This window comes from Nipponia nippon, unplaced genomic scaffold (genome assembly GCF_047370975.1).
Source record: "Nipponia nippon isolate SJK-2023a ecotype South Korea unplaced genomic scaffold, ASM4737097v1 scaffold_3, whole genome shotgun sequence".
Taxonomy (NCBI): Eukaryota; Metazoa; Chordata; class Aves; order Pelecaniformes; family Threskiornithidae; genus Nipponia; species Nipponia nippon.
The window spans coordinates 69,992,975-70,012,299 of record NW_028262347.1 but is presented as its reverse complement, the minus strand read 5'-3'; the positions used below and the strand labels follow the sequence as shown (position 1 = coordinate 70,012,299).

The window sequence follows — 19,325 nt, the reverse complement described above, 5'->3', positions numbered from 1 at the left end:
TGCGTGTAATGAGATGGTTATTTCAGCAATGCTTTAATGGTAGTAATGCTGGAGTAGCTGCATTATATCAGCCGTCTCCAGAGATTACACAAAAGCAGGGAAAATTTACTGTCCCCCAAGAAATCATCTGGTGTTGATGTTAGCTAGCAGGAAAAATGTAAGAAGTTATCTGCTGTTCTCATGCTAGTGCGCACGTAGAACACCTGAGTGTGATGATCCTGTGGCCATTGATGTACACGGTAACGTGCCTGTGGCCATTGATGAGTCTACTTGAGCCTCTCTTTATTTAAAGAGAGCTGTTTTGATATGACAATCTGACAGCTAATATACTAATGTTTAATTCAGTCTTTATTTTACTGAAGTGATAGTATATTTTGGCTAGTAGAAACTTAGTAAATTGAAGACATTAAGCCTGCTCAGAATCCTATGGGATTGTTTAATAAGGAGTAGAAAACTTGCCCTTTCCAAGCAATGCAGGAAAGACTGCTGTGCTTGTACAAGCAACCATTTGCAAATAAAGAAAAATGGGTTTTCAAGAAACCTCTGTGTCATAAGCTAGCAGATCAGAAACTTATTGCTCTCTTCTGGGAGGACAGAAAAGTAGGCTTATACCCAAATTTGAGGTGTGTTTGTTCCTTGGGTTTTTTATGATTTTCACAATACTTGCAGGTAATAGTTTTAAAGTTGTTGCCTTCTGAGAACTGCTTAAGACTATTCAGAAAATGCATTTGGACCCTTGGAAAAACAGTGGCTAGGGCTAGCGTTGGGGTGACTTTCTTGTGTATTCTTGTAAACTTTTTTCCAAGGTCTGAGTTGATCTAGAGTGTGAACTGTCCTCTGAAGGAGGGTGTGTAGGCCTGGCAGAAAGAGGATTCTTTCTGAACAGATGAAGGAAGGGAGACACTAGAACTGTTAATGCATAACCACCCCTAAATGGTAAATGTAAGGCAGGATTCTGATTTCCATAACTGCATAGCATACCAGAAAGGGAACTTGGCTATGTTAAAACGCCCAGTGAATGCAGTTTTTCTCAAACTATTTGCAAAGTAGGTGGTTTGTTTCCTGGTATTGATAAAAAGGTACTAAGGAGTCACACTAATTCAAAGTTTTTCTTTCTGATAAATACTAACCATTATATCAAGAAAACGGGTTTTATCTTCAAATGCTTCTTTTAAATCTTTCCGCTATTGCTGAGACCAGACTTTACATGCAACACATTTTTGGTTGGAATAATTTACAATAGGCTGAACAGACAAGATTGAGTTAACTTAAAACAGAAGGAGGAGGGAGGAGAGAATCAATGTCTGACTCTAAGCAATATCTGATTCTCCTAACATAAATTGATTATAATCACTTTAAATTCTGGGCTTAAAAGCAAATTCAAAAAGCTTCAGCTGTGCAAGTGTTTTTGTATATACATAATGTGATAAATAAAAGCCCCAAGGCATCAAAAAAAAAAGCAGAATAGCTAATGTTCTTAGATTAGTCTGAGCTGTGACAGAAAACTGTTTGGGGCAATGTTGGCTTGCTTGGAAATAACGTTTTTGTGACAAGTGTGTTCTGGCAAGAAGTTACATTGAGGGTCAGGGTTTCCAAAATAGTACATGAGGTTCTGTTAACTTCCTCTGTTTTCATTTTACTGTAACTTTCATAAAGTTTGTGCCTGAAATTTTCCATTCTCAGAGTAGGAATTTTACTGGAGAAGACTTTCAGACAGACTTCTCCGCAGCAGAAGAAAACCTAGCGAGCACTCAGGGTGGAGTGGTATTGTAACAGGCGCGCTCTGTATTTTGCCAGATGGCTTAGCGGGAAAGAATTTGGAAAGGGTCGTTCTGGGACACGGTGCAGCACTTAACCAGCAGAGGGCTTGGATGCTTGGTGAAATAACGAGAGCGGGAATAGAGGAAAAACAGAGAAGCACCTGAGCGAAGGGGCAAAGATGCATAAGCTTGAACAGAAAGCAGGCTGTTGTCAAAAGGATGAGGAGTGGGAAGGGAGTGATAGAAAACCCTGTCACCCGTGATGATTTTGGATTGCTTCTTCAAAGCCAGATATAACTAAGGCTGAGATAGAGGAAGAGCCAGTCTTCTAGACTGCAGCCAAGTCTTCATTTAATCTAGGTTGATCTGGGGATTGTTACAGTAAAATAAATGGCTGTTGTACCCCCATGCTTGTGCCACACTCCCTGCCTACAAGGGTAGAGATTTTCTTTCATCTTCCAAAAGGTAAAGTGGAAAGATCAAAGAATGAGATATCCGGAGCCTAGCATTCCTGCTAACAGCTCTTCCTGCTACAGCCATTCACAGCATTTGTTCACAGCATTTGTTTTTTGTATTGTGATTTGACGGATCTCTGGGTTTCTGATCAAAGAAACTTTTAAGGACAAATATAATCTTGTAGCTCTTCCAATGAAAAGTGGTTGTTTTTTGTTTTGTGTTTTTGATTTAAGAACTTGTAGTTCAGCTCCACCTTGTTGGCCTCTCTTAGACTTTCTCAGGACTCTGCTGCAGTAGTTAAGCTAGTGTGATACTGCAGCACACCTTAGAAAGAGGAGTCCAGCCTACAGGAAGGATTAAGAGCAGGAGATGGAAAAATCATGTTCCCAGGACCCATAGAATTGGTACTTGCAGTCAAAATGTGTTTTACTTCCAGCTGCACTCTGACTGCTTCAAATGATACCAGATGACAGGCCTTTTTTTATGTTAAAAGAAAATGGCTCTGACAGAACAGATCCATTTCCATAGCAGCAAAGAACGATGGTGAGCTGATTTATCAGGGAAAACAGGTAGAGAAAATCACTGATTTTCTCACTGGAGAAGGCAAGAGACCTTTTTTTGAGAAATTTTTGAGTAGTAGAGGAGAATACAAGAAGCAGCTGGAATTGGCCTCTTGCCAGTTGGAGGTAGGACATCACAAATAGTCTTACAGACACAGTATGTTTCAGGTTGCAGTTGATGTTTTGGGAGAATATGGCTTGACTTCTGATATTGGAACGTAAATACACAAGCCTGTCTGGCTGGAATCACTTTTTATATGATGTTCTGTGACTTCATCTTTTGTTTCTCTCTGGGGAAGGGGAGGCAGGATCTCTCTTCTTGCTGAGCTCACAAGACTGACAAAAGTGCATACTGTACCATTGGTGCAGAGTTGTGAAATCTGGGGCACAGGAAACTACATTGTTCAAAACAGGAAAAAAAAAAATCCTGTATTTAGATTTTTAATCTGTATTCACTATGTTGAAGATATAACTAGAAATCTGGACTCTATTGCTTAATTGGGGCACAGAACAGTTGACTCAGGACAAATGATTTTATCTTTTTAATCACTTAATACTCCTGTAGTTTGTTGTCTGTAAACTCTGTCAGTAACTATTTGTCATCCCTCCCTCTGCCTTGTCCTTGGTCCCTTAAAAAGTACAGAGCCCTGCTTTATTCTGGCAGGACCTTGCTCATTTGAGCTGAGAGGCAGCTCTTAAAACTGTTTCATAGGCCACGTTGCTCTTGCATTTTAATTTGTTAAAGTGCATGGTACAGGACCACTAGTACAACCATCTGCAAAACTACATCTTTTTTCGAAATTCTTAGGCAAAAAAAATTAAGCTTAATATGCAATCTAGCTTTTCTGAACTGAAAAAAGCCTGATTACAAGCCAGCTGATAGCTGCTCATAAAAGAGCTGAACTGAATCAGACTAAATATCTGCCATCTGCAGCATTCTGTCTCCAACTGTGGCCAAACAAGTTGTTGAAGATGAGTAAGTTGAGCATTGCGGTGGTGTGTTCTTTAAATATTCTGACAGCAGTTTAAGCTCTTTCATGTTTAACAGCCATCAGTTAACTCCTTGTTCAGTTACCTTGTGAATCTGTTGCATTCCAATGGAATGATTTTTCATAACCGCACATCTTGTGAAGAATCACTCTCTCTTAATTGTTTTGCCTTGTCTTCTGCTAGATTCATTTGATGCTCCTGGTTTTTACAGTGGAGGAGATAGCAACTGGTCTATTTCCAGTCATGCTTTCCAAGCTGCTCCAGGTTTGGTAAACTTCTGGCTTAGCTGATGTCTGGTCAAGGAAGGTCTTAGCCTACTTAATTGCTGCCTGTAGAAATTATTCCCATGCCATTGATCATCCTAGTCAGTCTTCTGTAAATCTTTTTTAGGATACAGAGGAAGGCATGGACCAGAACTTTTTGTGCAGGATTGAATGCAAAAAATTGATGGAATCGGTCTCTATCTCATTCTCTTGTTTGTCATTCTGTTTGCTTTTGAATTATGTTGACCTCAATATGAGACGGCTTGGAGTTATAATAGATGGGAAACCTGAGCAGCAATGATCAGCAAAAGGTTTTGAATTTTACCTGTTGTTCATTACATATGTTTATCCTGTTTTCCCTCTAAAATATGGACATAATTTATTTTTTCACCCAGCCCCTTTGGAACTTTTAATGAAGGCCTGACTATGCCAGAATGGATGAACTGCACAATAAAAGCTCAAGTCATGGGACAACATGTTGTGATACAAAGGCAAAATGCTAAGCTAAGGTGTTTTCCATTTACTGGGTTCAGTCCAGTGGCACAGATAATCTCACTGCTGACTAGGAAAGATGTATCTGTGGGTTTGGCCTAAGAGCACTGTTACATAGCTGATGGAAACTGAAAATTATTTGGGAATAACGTAAACCTCTTCCTGTAGTTCCAACAGAAAGCCAGTGATGATGCTGCTGAGGAAGTAAGCACGCATAAAAAAAAAGCTGCTAGTCCTTCAAGAAACTTCACTCCACTCCCTAGAGCTGGTTATGGTGACTTGAGCCTGTTTATGCTGCATCTAACACTGTCAGAATACTCATGTTCTTTTCTTGAAGTGTTTTGTTTGTAGCATGGCATGTTCTCTTCTGGCTTTAAGGAGATGGCCTTGGTTTTTTTTCAGGTCTATGAAGTGCTAGACCTGTGGCCTCTTGCACATCTGCTCCTTGTGCTAGACATCCATCCAGCCTGGGGATTAGTAACTAACAAATGCTCCGTGGGCCACTGAAATTATGTGCAGACAGACTGTCACTGCGTGTATCTTGAGGTTACCCAGATAGCAGCATGCAGTTGAACTAGTCACAACCACAGAAGAGGGAGTGAGTTAAATGGCCGTCAGTATACACTTGCTTATTAACACAGGGTTCAGATGAATCTGAAGATGAAGATTAGAAAGCTTCCAGCACTTGTCAGTGTGTGGCACTACCTCTGCTGCAGGTCACTGTGCTGACGGAACAAATAAAACCCTTCAGAAGACAGTTGCAGCTTGTCTGTTCCTCTTTGCTGCTGCAGTGATCTGACTGACAAAACACTTGCTCTTCTTCAGTCAACTGAATTTACAACAGCGGTAAAACAAGGCCAAGTCTCTACCCTCGCCTGTCATGGCAATTTTTATTTTCTTGTAAAGCAAAGTTTGAACTCAAAAAAAAAAAAAAAAAGCACACCAAAAACCCAAAACAAAAAAAAACCCACAAGATGCAGAAAGATTTTTGGAATCCTCAAAACTGAATACAGGGGAGATCATGCTTAGTGGTTTCTTATGTATACATCGCAGATGCAATTAGAGCAATGCCCTTGCAGCACATGTGTTGGGGTAAGTGAAGTGGTGAAGCTATGGAGGTGTGCTTCTTGAGCAGCTTATAGCAGCAGCCTTTACTGCCATTGTAGGCTGCTGTGATTGCTGTGAGGCAGCAATGGTCTGCTAGAAAGGCACATACTGTCTTTAAGTCATATGGCTCTAGCTCTGCTGCAAAATAGAAGGTACTTTGTTTTGCAGTAACTGACATCACCCAAACTTTTCTCTTTTTACCTTTGCTAAAGTTGCTGCAGCTGAAAAAAAAAGCCATTGTCTCTAAACAAACGCACAATCTCTGGCTTCTAACTTGTTTTGAATTTTTTACTATTATATGACTACTGTGATCATCTAGTCCAACTTCCTGCCTACCACAGTCTATAAACATCCTGTAAATAAGTCTGATAGCTGTGATTAAACTGGAATGTTGTTAGAAAATTCCTATGAAGTAGAGAATATTTCTGTGGCTGTATGCCACGGCCTGGAGTGGGTATTGCTCCGGCTGCTGTAGATGGACAACCTGACCACAGCCTGAATGCCTGGAAGCACAGCACCTTCCATGTAGCTCATTTTCTAACTGCGGCTATGCTGATATCCTGTAATTGATCTTTTCAATTTAGCATGTTTGGGGGGAGAAGAACAGAGACGACCTGTAACAGGCACCTTCCTGTCCATGCCGCTGCACTATAACTGTTGGGTGTTGATTGCTGATAGGCTTTTCAGACCTTTTTCTCTAGAAGAGCTGCTGTAGGAAATCCAATTTGACAGAATTGCTTTGCTGTTTCTAGGGCACCTGTTATTCAAACAGCTTGCAAAGGTCTAAAGTAGCTCAAAGATATGTCATCATTTCCTTTATAGACTTAAAAACCTCGACTACAAAGAAAATCAGTTGGAAAAGGATATCCATGAAGTGTGTATCCTAGCCCTGAACCTTAATTACACAATCATCCTTCCTCTCTGCAGGCAGTGCTGATCCACATTGTTCTTCTGCTGGGCTGGAAGAGCCTAAAGCAATTGCAGGAGTTTTGGGTCACATGTTAGAGTTCAAGAGCAAGAAGTCTTGATTCACGGACACCTCATTAAAACTCCCGCAGATGGATGGGCTGCAGTAGCACAGAGGTTTTGGGTTTTGTTGGTTTTTTTTTTTTTTTTTAACCAGAGAAAACAACATTCAGTGATATCCTTTGAGTCAAAACACAAGCAGACACCATCTAGGGAGCAGTACAAGAGAGTGAAAATTCACTGCTGGCTTCTATGAAGCTGCCCAACTTTTCTGCTTGTTAAATAAGACAGTTGCCAAACAAAATAATTCCTCTGTGTCTCCTTTATCAGACTTTGGATTTGCTGGGAGAGATTCACAGTCTTAACTGCAGCTGTTCTACTGATAAAGGCAGTATTTATATACTCTTGTAGATATGATAAACCAAACATAGAAATCTCCTACCAGTTTATTAGTTTTTACCAGTTCATAAATAGGAAACCTCATTAAGAAAATGGCTCCTGAAACGTAATTCAGCAGCGTCCTCTAAAGAGCTTTCAGTCTGTTACACTGAAATTACTGAACTAAGAATATCAAGCAGCATATTGTCTTATCTCATAAAGATCTTCCGATGTTAAATGGATTGTCTTATACTAAAAACTAAAAGATAGTGTATGTTTTGACTTTTTGTCCCGAAATACAGCCACTAGGAGAATCTAAATTTCTCTAAAATTTGTCAGGTTTTGTATTTATGATAAAGACTGCTTTTCACAAATCGCAAAGATTTGGGTTTATTAAACTTCTTTAACTATCGTTACGAAATGATAAGAGAATATATATCTTGCTACAACTGAGAATTTTGCTACAAGAGCAGAGCAAAGCTACAGATGAAGGACTGATATAACTGTGGTTGATAATAAGGGAAGCAAATGCACGCACGCTCAAGGATTACCCTTCAGAATGCCTGTGAGCTACCTTCTCCCATCTTGTAATACCTGTTCCACTTACATTGTGACTTAATACACGTGAAGCGGTACAAATCGCTTGAAACAATGATATATGGTCCTGATCCCTGGAGGATCTGAAGGCGATGCCAGGCTTCTGAAAAAGGATAGTCCTTGTGATTTTTACATCTAGAAAAAGAGAGTATGATTAAAACGCTTTAAGGATATAGTCTTAAGGCTAAGAAGAAAAAGCTTTTTTTCCCCTGACAAAAGCTCTGCAGAACTAAAACTGTGAACTACAGTAAAAACACTTAACATGAGCCTGCTTAGTTTACACAGGACAGTGGAAGTTATGCTCTGTAACCTTCGCACATACCAGTGACCTTGTTCTCAAAAGATAAGGTTTCTTTTGCTTAGCTGAAATCGCCTAACTTCCCTGCAATATTAAACCGCTCTCTTGTGAACTCCTAGGTCCGTAGTATGCGATTAGATAAGCGGGTAACCTGGGAAAACAGAATAAATTGCAGATCTTGGTGAGTCTGTATCTAGACACTGCCTTAATAACGTTGGCATAAATGAAAAAATGTCATACAGTTACAGTGCTGGTGGGGTCTAATTTCATCATATTTGTATCACAAAGTGGTAAATTTAACATCTCTTACTTGATGTGTTCTAATGAAGGAGACTCGGCTTCTTACTTTTAAAGTAACTTTTTGCATTCCTAAAGAAATAACCTACATGGTATCTGACAGACAAAAGGTTTTTTCCCAGTTCTAGGTACAAAGGGGGTACTTCGTTCCACCGGCAGAGTGGATTTTTCCATGTAAGCTTTTAAGACCATTAAGAATTTTCTAAGATACGCTCTTACCTTAAAATTGTCCTCGATACAGTGTGGAGTGACGGATTTGGGAATTACACTCACATTTCTTTGAATCTGGAGCTGGATAAGCCCCTGCAGGAACAGACAGTGAATTACAGCTGAGAAGTTCTGCCTGTCTTCTGAAAGCCAAAAACCGTACGTGCCTACATGGTTACACGGAACAGCTCTACTGATAATCGGAGATGGCTCGCATAGGAAAAGCACTATAGTAAACCCTTCCTAATTATTCCATGAGCTCATTTATTCATTATCTGTCTCTGAAGCTGAGATGACAGCATGGGAGTGCATTGAACAAGAGCTCAGGATTGGCCAGGGATGCTGTGCGTAGAAGTGGCTAGTGTGCCAATGAAAGCCCAAAGCCATTGGTAATCTTCTGTCTGTCATTAAAACTAGTGTTAGAAATAGTATTTTTTAAAGCATTACAATGCATAGAGGCACAGCTGGAATTCAGCTTTCCATAATACCTCTGTAAATAGTTACTTTAGCACAAATAGAAGAAATACGTGTCACCAGGGAAAATACTATGGCCAGTATTAACCTGAGCCGGGGTTTTGTTGTACTTGAATGCAATTTCTGTAATTTGGGGATCATCAAAAAGGGAAATACCCTCAGGCTTGGACCTGTGAAAATAAAAAGCAGACTTCAGCAGTTGAATGGCTCCCTGTCTTCTCCCTCAAGCACTGTAGTGTAAGAATATTATTTACATGATAAGAAAGCATCATCTTGCACACTTTAATTCACCATCTTCTCATTGCTCCAGTCCCTGCCTTCATGCTTTGACTTTTATCACAGGTTGACACATGAGAAGAGGCCTGTAGTTTCTAGTATAACGGATCGCTGCAACACATTCCAGTCCAGCCCGGGATCAGGCTAGGACTTTCTTTGGTCCAGATCGTGAAAATTTCATCTTGAGAATGGGCAGCTGTCATGTCCTTCACAAGCACAGCTGCTCTGGTAAATGCCCTGTCCCAGGTCAGAGAAAGCCACGAAGACTGGAGTAAAAACAAAATTTCTTCAAGTCATCCATTTAAAAACCTAATCCGTTTGTCTCAGCAGGACTGCAAAGTTGCTATTTTTGTAAGCATGTGCTGCTTTGGTTTTTGGGTTTTTTTTTAGTTCAGAAGTTCTGTTACATGTTTAATAAGCTCACCCGAGCTCAGTTAAGAATTATTTTCACTACTTTCACCAACCACTTGATCCTTTTTCTCCTACATATGAAGCTCCAGTAACAGCATGGGTATGAATTAGTGGACTGAATATCACAGTAAGTATGAGAGATGTTTCTCTGTGTGTGTCATTTTTAACAAATTAGTAAATATTTTTCTAATTACATCAGTTTTACTCTGTGAGGGTTTATCCACATCATAAGACTGGCTTATGGTAATGGCTCCAATCTGCATCTAAGAAAGAAGTCTCACAAAGCATTCTTACCGTGGTCAGTTGGGTACTCCAAGGGGACAACATGCAGTGACAGAGATCCCTTGGGACTGGCAAAACTTAATCAGCTTTTCCTGAGGAAGACAGGGGTGGCTGCAGCTTCCTGCCAAAGGAAGGACACAGAATGTCCTGCATCTTTCATTACTTTATGGTTTAGCCAAATACAGGTGTATTCTCACACAGGTATCAAAAAGCACAGTCTTGACGTAAAAGCTGTTTCACTGCCAGAGATGTTCCGCCAAACGCAACACCCCAGAGAGGCGTGATGTCAGTACTGATGAGTTGGAGAACAATTTACCTGATTATCTGCAGGTTTGTGTCTTAAGTCTGGTTTGCTCAAGAGGCTATCTGTTTGCAGTTGAAGTTGGAAGCTCCAATGGCCTACACTATTCCCACACCCACCAGCTCTTCCATAGCCTAGAAACACTACAGAATCAGACTTGCTATTGAATTAAGAATTTTTTTTTCATATGGAAAAAAATGCCTGCGCAAAGACTTCAGTGGTAAAAATCATGATGGCTGGGATCCTCTTCTGATGTGGCGTTAGTACAGCACATTGAACCATGGGATCCTGGTCAAAGACACAGGCTCTCACGTCATGTATCATCGTACAAATAAATAACAGCATTATTCAAGATTAGCAATTATTACACGATGATTATCATTTCAGCAGAATACAACTATTCTGAAATATTATCCCCAAGTTGACCTCCTGCTCCAAAATAGAAGGGGGTTTTTTAGGATAATCCCTCAGCCAACAACATAATTATCCCATAATAAACAGCTTGTCTTTTGGAACAGAGCGGCTCGACGAGGAGCTGCTCTGGGAGAGCCGGGGCAGGATACCTGATCATCGGTGCCGCTCAGTTTCCCAAGGGAGACGCACCATTTAGCGGTGGCAGTACAGTATAAGCAGTGCTGTGCTCCCCCACCTCCACCTATTTTCTTTCACACTAGCAAACAATAAAACAGCTAGGCAGCCCTAATTAGATTGGCACCTCCAGCAGGAAAGAAACAGGAGAAAATAATCTACTACCAGCCTCTAGAGCAGAAGATACATCTCTTCCAAAGCAGAAATCATTTTTGAAGTTGCTATCGTAAGCGGCAGCCTGAAATGTCCACTTTTTTTCCTTCAAATGGGCAACAGAAACGTGCCTTATTCTTCATCTGACAGAAGGGGAAAAGCATCAGCGAATTCTTCCGACTCTGGTGAGTCTCTTGTCCTCTTTCGACCTGGCCGTGCTGAGCAGCGGTGGGGGTGGAGGGGAAAGGAAGCCCAAGCCATCAGCCAAGCAGAAATTTGAACTTGCGCCCAAGCCTTGTCTCCCACGCAGCCTGCGCTCGTGCCTGTTTGCGTTGCGCGCGCAGCTTTAGCGATGGGCTTTGGGCAAGTTCCAGTACTTTCTAATAGAAAGGGGGAATTTTGGATGCTGTGGGTACATCGGCACAGGCGTGTTGGCTTTGCTGTGGTCTGGCCACCTCAGGTGCAACTAGGGATGGGTATGGCTACAGCTAAAGCCACCGATAAATGTCCGGAGAGTGGTGTGGGGAGTGAAGCGACAGTGTATGTCAGCTCAAGCCACTGCAGGGTACACACACAGTCAAAGATTTCCTCTTGCCATGCCCACTGAGCCACTTCAGTAATCAGTAGGCATAAAAATACCTTGATTTTTGGCAAAGCAACACAAGAAGGAGCCCAAGGGCACAAAGAAATCAGCAATCTGGAATACTTCACATCGGAAATTCTCTCGGAACGATTCCCAAAGCGGAAACCTTAAAGTTTTCAGGCTGTTATTTCAAACTAGCAAGAAATTTTCAGCCTGTCAATGACCGTACCTCCCATGTACCCAGAAAATCTGTGTCGCTGGGAATGATTGTGCCATTTCCATCTGCAGGAAATAGCTCCTCTCCTGCCTATCATCACAAAAGAAAAGCGAGTTTAAGGGAAGCTGACTTGTAAGTAGTTAAAGAAATCACTTAGAAATTCTACAAGCGAATGGAGCTGGAGACACGCTGGATATCCTGGCTTATGTTTGCGTTGGGGAGAGGGGTGGCCACAACCAGTAATCTGTACGAACAGAGTAATCTTCAAGAAAATCTGCTTCTTGAGAATCTGTCCTGCAGGCAGAGGAAGGGCAGACACTTTTATGTGCCTCAGTCAGGTTGGGGGAAGGCCAGGGATGTGACACGATGGGGAAACAAGGATTTATTTAACCTGGGGGTAGAGAGAGAAGAGAAAAGTAGGAGCTAAGTAATTCACAACTGTTTGATCCTGGATAAGCAAATGACAGCCAAATCCCAGACTTTAAGAGGAACTTGCTCTGGATGGTAATTTGATCCATGACATGGAAATGCTGTGCAGGGTAAAATAAGGTGATTATTTTGTGTGTGTGTGTGTGTGTGTGTGTGTGTGTGTACAAGACCTACCTTAAGCAGTCATGGCCTTACCTTCCTTTCCGTGCAGAGGTTTGCCATTATGTCCTAATGAGGTTTAACAACACTCCTCATTAGAGAGGACTAAAGGCAGGTCCAGACCCAAAGGAAAAATTGGCAGAGCTCTGACAGATGGCTCCCAGGAGCTGAAGTCTCGATACCTTGAATCCCATGAGCCGGTGCATCAGGTAGAGATCCAAATAACCCAGTTGGATGGCAGCAAGTGTTTTCTGGCATGCCTCCTTCACCAGGGATCTCTCGTGGAAGGTGGGCCACAGCTGCAGGGGTAACGCAAAGCCCGGGAGCCGCTCTCCTAGCCTGACGGCTGTGGAGCATCCCTGGCAGGGAAACACACGGCGCAGGCACAGAGGCAGCTCCCGATATGGCACATCTTCTCATCCTGAGGAAGTGCCACTTTTGTGCACCTGATTTTATTTGCCATACTGTCAGTTGAGTAAAATGAGAATGAGATACTCTAAAATTCCAACATTTCGTACAACAATTATTAAACAAAATGAAGGAAAAAAGCAAAACTGGTGAAAAATCGACCCGCCAGCTTCCACCAGATAGAAGTTACTTTATTTTTCCTACCATTGTTGTTGGGGGGAAAAAACAAAACAAAACATAACATATGGGAGTCAACAGGCTGAGGCCGGCGGCGCAGCGGGAGCGACCACGAATACAATAGCCCTGCTTCCTATCTCAGAGGCAACTGAGAGCACGGCCTCAGTTCCTGTCTCCACGGCTGACAATGGATATGGACTACAAAAAAATCCCTCTCAAATCAAGCCATTTTTTTTTTCAAGAGTTGACCTCTTCCTTCCCTCCATCCGCAAAATGCCTTGCCCTGACAGAAAGGAGTTAATTCCTAGACCAGCTTCATCCCCCGGCACTTTGCAGGTTGGGACCTTGTGTCTCCTCCCGAGAGCTGGCCTCATGTGAGACAAGTTATCCAAGGACATACCTTACTGACAATAAAGAGTTCTCGCCTCACGACCTCGTCCCCAATTTTTTCTCGTAGTGCATCCCCAATTTCACTCTCGTTCTGGTGCAGGTAGGCACGATCAAAGCGCCAGTACCCAACATCGATGGCAAACTTCACTGCATTTCTCGCCGTTCCTTGGAGAGACTGAAACAAGAAGAAAAGTCAGTAATTCGGTAAATAGCAGAACAAGAAGTTTGCTGTCCTCCAAATCTGGAGACTTTACACTCCCAAATACTAAGGTGTTCCAGTTTGGATCTTGCTTTTGTTTCATTTTCTGGAATAAAATGACCCTGTGGAACCGGCCACGGGAGTCACCGATGAGTTGTCTGAGCTGATCTGCCCTTTTCTAAGGATTGAACGTTCCCATTCGGACACCAGGCTATCTCGAAATAAGTTCTAATTTGCCCAGAAATTAAAAGCAATTTTAATATGAGATACTGGCGACACGAGGAAATGAATCACCTCGGGAGAGCTTGCTGGCCCTGCGCACAGAGAAGCCGGCTCTTGCTGACACAGGAGAAGGGATGTGAGAGGACGGCAAAAGACTACAGACAGTGCCACCTCCTGGGTAAAATACACAACTTAGTATTTAATAGTAAAGTAAATCACTTCAGATTCTTGGCTTGGAGACACTGAAGAGTTGTTTGATGACTGCAGACAGATGCTGGAAAATGGCACTTCAAACAGAAACATGATTCAAACCCGCGACCGCCTCCTGCATTTAACTTCATTATATCCCCACCCATCATCTTTCTTTTTTTTTTAATGATTTCACTTCTCCAAGTATTTCGAATAGAAGGGTGCTTGGTTGGTTCACTTAAAAAAAAAAAAAACATAGAAACTGCAGCGTCTTTTTCCACAAGACCACACATCATAACCCAATAACCAGTTTAAAGTTTTACATGTTTTCCTTTTTGCAGCCCCCTTCCCCATCCCACCCCTTCCTATGTGCGAACGCTGCAGCTCCTAGGGCGGCGCGGGAAAGCAGGCTAATGGCGACGCCGGCCAAACGCCGGCCATTTATAGAGTACCTTATCTCTGGGTGCTGCCCAGGCAAAGCTGCTGTGCAGGAGCGAGCGTTCCCTGGTGGAAAAAAAGAGAAAAAACCACAACAGGGAGTGATCTGCATGGCTTTTGAGTGGAGGAGTTGGTGGAGAGCAAAGGTGAGAGTATACCCTGTGATTACACAAAACTCTGTAGCGCGAGATGTTTTTCAGACAAAAATAATCCATTGCTTCATTTTACATGGAGCTCACTGAACAGGACTTCAAGTCGGAGTAACTGGGTAACGGAGAGGCCCCATTGCCGCACCGAGACACAGGGAGTCGCAGCTGAAGTCGCCGTGGGAACCTTGAGGTCAAATACCTTTGCCTAAGGAATCGCAGTGGGTTTGGGCCATGTTTTCATCGCATTAACAACACAAGAGATTTTTGTGGTGCCAGGGATCACGTGTCCAAAATTTTCCTTCTGTTTAGTCCTAACGGGTTCCTGTTGTTGGTGTCCTAACAGGTTCCTTCAGAGAGCTCATCCCTCACAGCGTCAGGGCCCTAAGAGGCCCCCCACAAGGCACACTTTGGGTTTTTTGAAGCTTGCTTAGTTACTTTAGGCTTCTCAGTGTCTTTTGTCATCAGGTCAATCAAGACTGAAAGGGCTAAACAAACTCAGCCCCATTTGTGCATAAGTTACGTGACGATTAGCAGCAGCTGACCAAAAAATATAGCAAGAACAATTTAAGATCATTTTATGCTGACTGGACAGTGTTTCATGGACTTGGCAGCTTGCAATTCAACATATTTCACTTCCAGTCTCAAATCCAGGGGACAATCCACTGTTTTTTTTTTTTTCTTTCTTAAGAAGCTCGCTTTCTTAAAATTTTCAGCTCATTTCCAGACTCCTTTTACATTTATAAGTCAGTATAGCCTTAAATCTTCTCTTACCAGAAGTCCATTATATAACATTTGCAGGTAAAGACGTACCCAAACTATTTTCCTGCGAAGTGCTATGTATTCATCTGCTGCCATACAAATGAGTTGTTTTCAGTCTCTAAAGAGTTAATATAAATTCCCATTTCCAAATCCACAGGTTGCCACTTAAGTTCCTATATCTACGTGCACTCATCAACGATGACACCTACATGACATAATATATTCCCACTTACATAAATATATATATATTTCCCACATAATATAAAATCCATAATATATTTCCTACGTATATAAAATTCCCACTTAAGTTCCTATATCTACATGCACTCATCAACGATGACACCTGTGTGACATAATATATTAATACCCAGTGCCAAAAGCAAAAAAGCAAAGAAAAACAAGCTAGGCAGAAGTTTTTACTTTTGTAGTATGTAATTTTTTTCTGCAGCTATGGCGAATCTCCTTCTACCTGCTCACTACCTGCACTAAGTGAGCACTACCTGCTCACTTCAAAAATTTTCGAAAGGACAGGTGTAAAGACCTGCAACACCTGAAATATTTGAAAAGGCAAGAAATGCTGCACAGAGGATTTGCTGCATTTTCCTGACCTGAAGAGGAGAATCCTGTAAGTCTACCGCGATTCTCGGCAATTTCCTGGTGTCACCTGCGTGACCAGAGGCACGGGGACGAGGAGAGGTCCCCAGCTCCAGCAGGTACCTGCCAGGTCCCCAGTCCCAGGGTGGGCATCCTCACGCGGGTGAGCGGCTCCAGGTAGGTGGCCATGCGTGGTCCCCTCCCAGCCACCACGGGCAAGGAGAGGCTGCAGCCCCTTGCAAAAGTTTTAAACAGGCTTTGCCCCTCCCTCCTGCCCGCTGGCTGGCTGCGGACAAGGCAAATATGGGCAGAAGGGCTATAATAAGCAAGGGAAGGCAGGGATTTTACCTTCGTCTCACCCTTTGGAGTATTTCAAAACTGATTGCGGGCTCCTCACATAAACTTGTTGAGTGAGCTTGTCATGCCGGTTACACATATTGCATTGATGGAGGTTGCAGCTTTTTGTATACCTCATGGTCTCTGCTTTTCTGCAAAAGAAGTGGTATTTGAGGAGTTCGCACACACCCCAAGACCAGAGTCTCACCTGTCTGCTCCTGAACACATCACAAGAAGCCACAAAGCTGTTTGTCTCAGGAGGAAGCACAGATCTGTCCACAGGAGGGATCATTGTTAAAAAAATTCCCAGTACTGCTTCATCCCCACAGCACTGGGCACCCATATTACATATATCCCCTCCACTACCCCCCCCCCCCCCCGACAGCCCATGGCTCATACTCACGAGCTGCAGGACACAGGGACAACACGGTCCTTTTAATGAAGGGCTCCCCCGACTTGAAAGAGGAGCTAAGAAATAAATAACGCTTTGTCTTTTCAAGAGCCATCGTGTTTGCTCTGCGTGACTCAAATCTGCTTAATCTGCAAGATCACTAATGGCACACCACGGCACGTTTGCGTTTCCTGGAGCAGCCGCTGTGTCGGTTTCTATACTTACCCACCTTTCAGAAGCCAAACAGCTTCGGGTGGCCTGTCCCTTGACGCTGCGTTACTGCTACTTTACGGCCTTTCCTGTTTGCCTGCTGGCCTACATTAGATTTTTTTACCGTTCACAACTGAAAAACAACTTCTGCATAAGTGGAAAAAAAAAAAAAAAAACAGTTTTACAAGGCTCAGTGGGAATAGCAGCCTATTCTGGAAAATCCCAAACCTCTCATTTTTATGCAGAGTGGGTTTAAGCCCATCCTGGAGGCTCCTGGGTCCTGCCAGAAGGAGCTGGCATCCTACCTGATTTCAGAGCCCTGCCCAAAATTTTGCAAGAACTCATTTTAAAGATATGAGTGCTAAGCATTTAGTGTTTATCCAGCCATTAATGAACTTCCCTGTCGCTTCTTTGCCTGTTAGAGGCAAAACCAGCCCCAGGGTAACACCACGTTTCAACAGGCAGCGTCTCAAATGCCCGGCAGCCTGGGGCAGGTCACTCTGTTCAGGCACTTTTTACCAGGTGCACAACACGCTCAACCTGAAAGCGTAAACCTGTTGTTTCGAAGTTAACGCAGCTAGAAGTCAACAGAGCCTGAGAGGCTGAGCACGAGCACGCTCAGCGCTGCCAGGGCAGACACCCAAAATACCCCCTCAGGCCAGCAGGCATCAATCCACCCTGCTGCTCCCTACAACAGGTCCCCAGTGGCGCCCAACTCTTGTCCTCCAGCGCCAGATTTCCTTTAGGATTTTGTACCTTTTCACATGGGGTGGTTTTCCTCTTGTACCCTCAAGTCATTGCTCGCGCGCGTCTCAGCCAGCAGCAGCCACCTCTGCCTGCAGCCTGACCTTTCCCGCCCAGCTCTTCGCCGCAGATCTTGCTCCTCCGTCCTACAGACTGGCCTTTTCCCCAGCAGTCGGAGCCAGAGCCGGCTTTGGCCACGGCCACCTCAGCCCCACATCCGAGGATTTTAACTGAGATGCACAGATCACTGCAGCTTTGGGACAAGCCAAAGGACACCCCTTTTAATTTTATTTCTGAGGTCAAAAAGAACAATCCTCTTCTGCCTGAATTGTGCAATGAAAGCCAGGCTTAACCAGCAGTTGTACTGCTCAATGTGCTGTGTGGAGATTTGATGCGCTTAAACGGTTTCTCCTTATCTGTGAGAAAAAGGGGTTACATAGCGGAAAGATATAGGATGACCACGGCTCTCTGCATCACCCACCTGATGCCTTGGTGACAGAGGCTGCCGAGGTACCCGTACAGCTGCTCTGCAACCAAGGACGGGAGGAAATTCACTTCAGCTCATTGCAGAAACTAATGTAGATTAACAGCAGACTGGCTTTCCAGTACGGCTGTCGTGCCCCTTGTCCTTCAGCGGCACGTAGCTGCCTCCCTAATGAGAGGGACTCTCCCGGTTCCTCGACCTCCGCTCTGCCCATTGCAAAGGCAGACATGGAGAGGGTTATCCCACTCGCTGCTCCGGCAATCCCTCACGCAGCAAAGCACATTTTCATACTAAATCAAACGGCATCCCACCGGCTGCCGAAATTTCAGTCATTAGTCTGTTTTAGGAAAACAATCATTAGCTCAGAGCACCATTTCTTAAGCCTGTGTGAAGGTCTTCATTCACTTTGCCTTTATTTTTAAGTCCTCGTTCAGTTTTTCACAGCACTTATGACTTTTTTTTTTTTTTTTAATTCAGGTAGATTTAGCTCAGAAGCATTTCTCTTCCAGTTTCTTGACTTCATACATGTCAGGAATTTTTATCATCTGTCAAGCTTTCTAAAGCGCTGGTGACTCCTGAGCACATTTCCGCAGGCAGATGCAAACAGTGCCGAGCCTGCCAACTTGAGGCTGGTAAAATATAAGCCAGCCGTGTGGGAAACAGCACGGAGTCAGAGCTAAATAGCTCTCTTCTAAAAACTAATTGCTTCATAAAATACCTTTGAAAGGTTGTTTGAGGTTTCTGTTTGCACTTTTTCGGAGAGTGCTGCCCTCTGCTCACAGCTCCAAGCCCAAGCTGTGCTGCCAGAAGAAATACCAGCATGGACCTTACTGGTAAAGCCGGCCCCGGCTTGACATCACCAAAATTTGCCTGGGAGAAATATGGCCTCAGTCAGGGCAGGACCAGGAACTTGGCTTTAAGTACAGGAGACCAGCGAGACAGAGCTGCCCGGAAGGCAGCGAAGGGCCAGCGCTGGTTTCCAGGAGGGCAAAAACTGAAGCCATCCCCCGGGGGCTGCCGCAGGCACCGTCTGAACCCCAGGCTGCTGAGTCAAGACCCAGACGCATCTGTGAGGACAAAAAGGCAGCGACTGCTGGTGAGAGAATCTCCTTAGCAAAGGTTGAACCTGTTGGAAGAGGTTGCCTTTGATGGCTTAAAACCACTGCCGTTCCCCTGCAGGAATATCATCACAGGATTCGCTATCGTGATCTATCAGACACGACAGATTATCGCGATCCACGAAATTATCAGTAAAGCCATTATTATTAAAATTACTAGTAACGCTAAGTCCTAATATGATTTACACATTTCATGGTAGTTTAGAGTAACTACAGTCTTATCAACCCATGGTTTTTAACCTGTATTAGAACAGGTCCTTTTTTGAAGGTCTT

At 43.4% G+C, this 19,325-nt stretch overlaps 1 pseudogene across 1 annotated transcript; it reads right to left on the bottom strand.

Annotated features, from left to right (window-relative positions):
• Window positions 1-140: 140 nt before the first annotated feature.
• LOC104020242 (aldo-keto reductase family 1 member B1-like) lies at window positions 141-15,958 on the bottom strand (annotated as a pseudogene). Its single transcript, XR_015706891.1, has 7 exons — window positions 15,893-15,958; window positions 13,230-13,394; window positions 12,427-12,543; window positions 11,669-11,746; window positions 10,108-10,249; window positions 9,827-9,925; window positions 141-8,467 (listed from the first exon to the last, which is right to left on the bottom strand). The product of XR_015706891.1 is annotated as an aldo-keto reductase family 1 member B1-like (transcript).
• Between the last annotated feature and the right edge of the window lie 3,367 nt (window positions 15,959-19,325).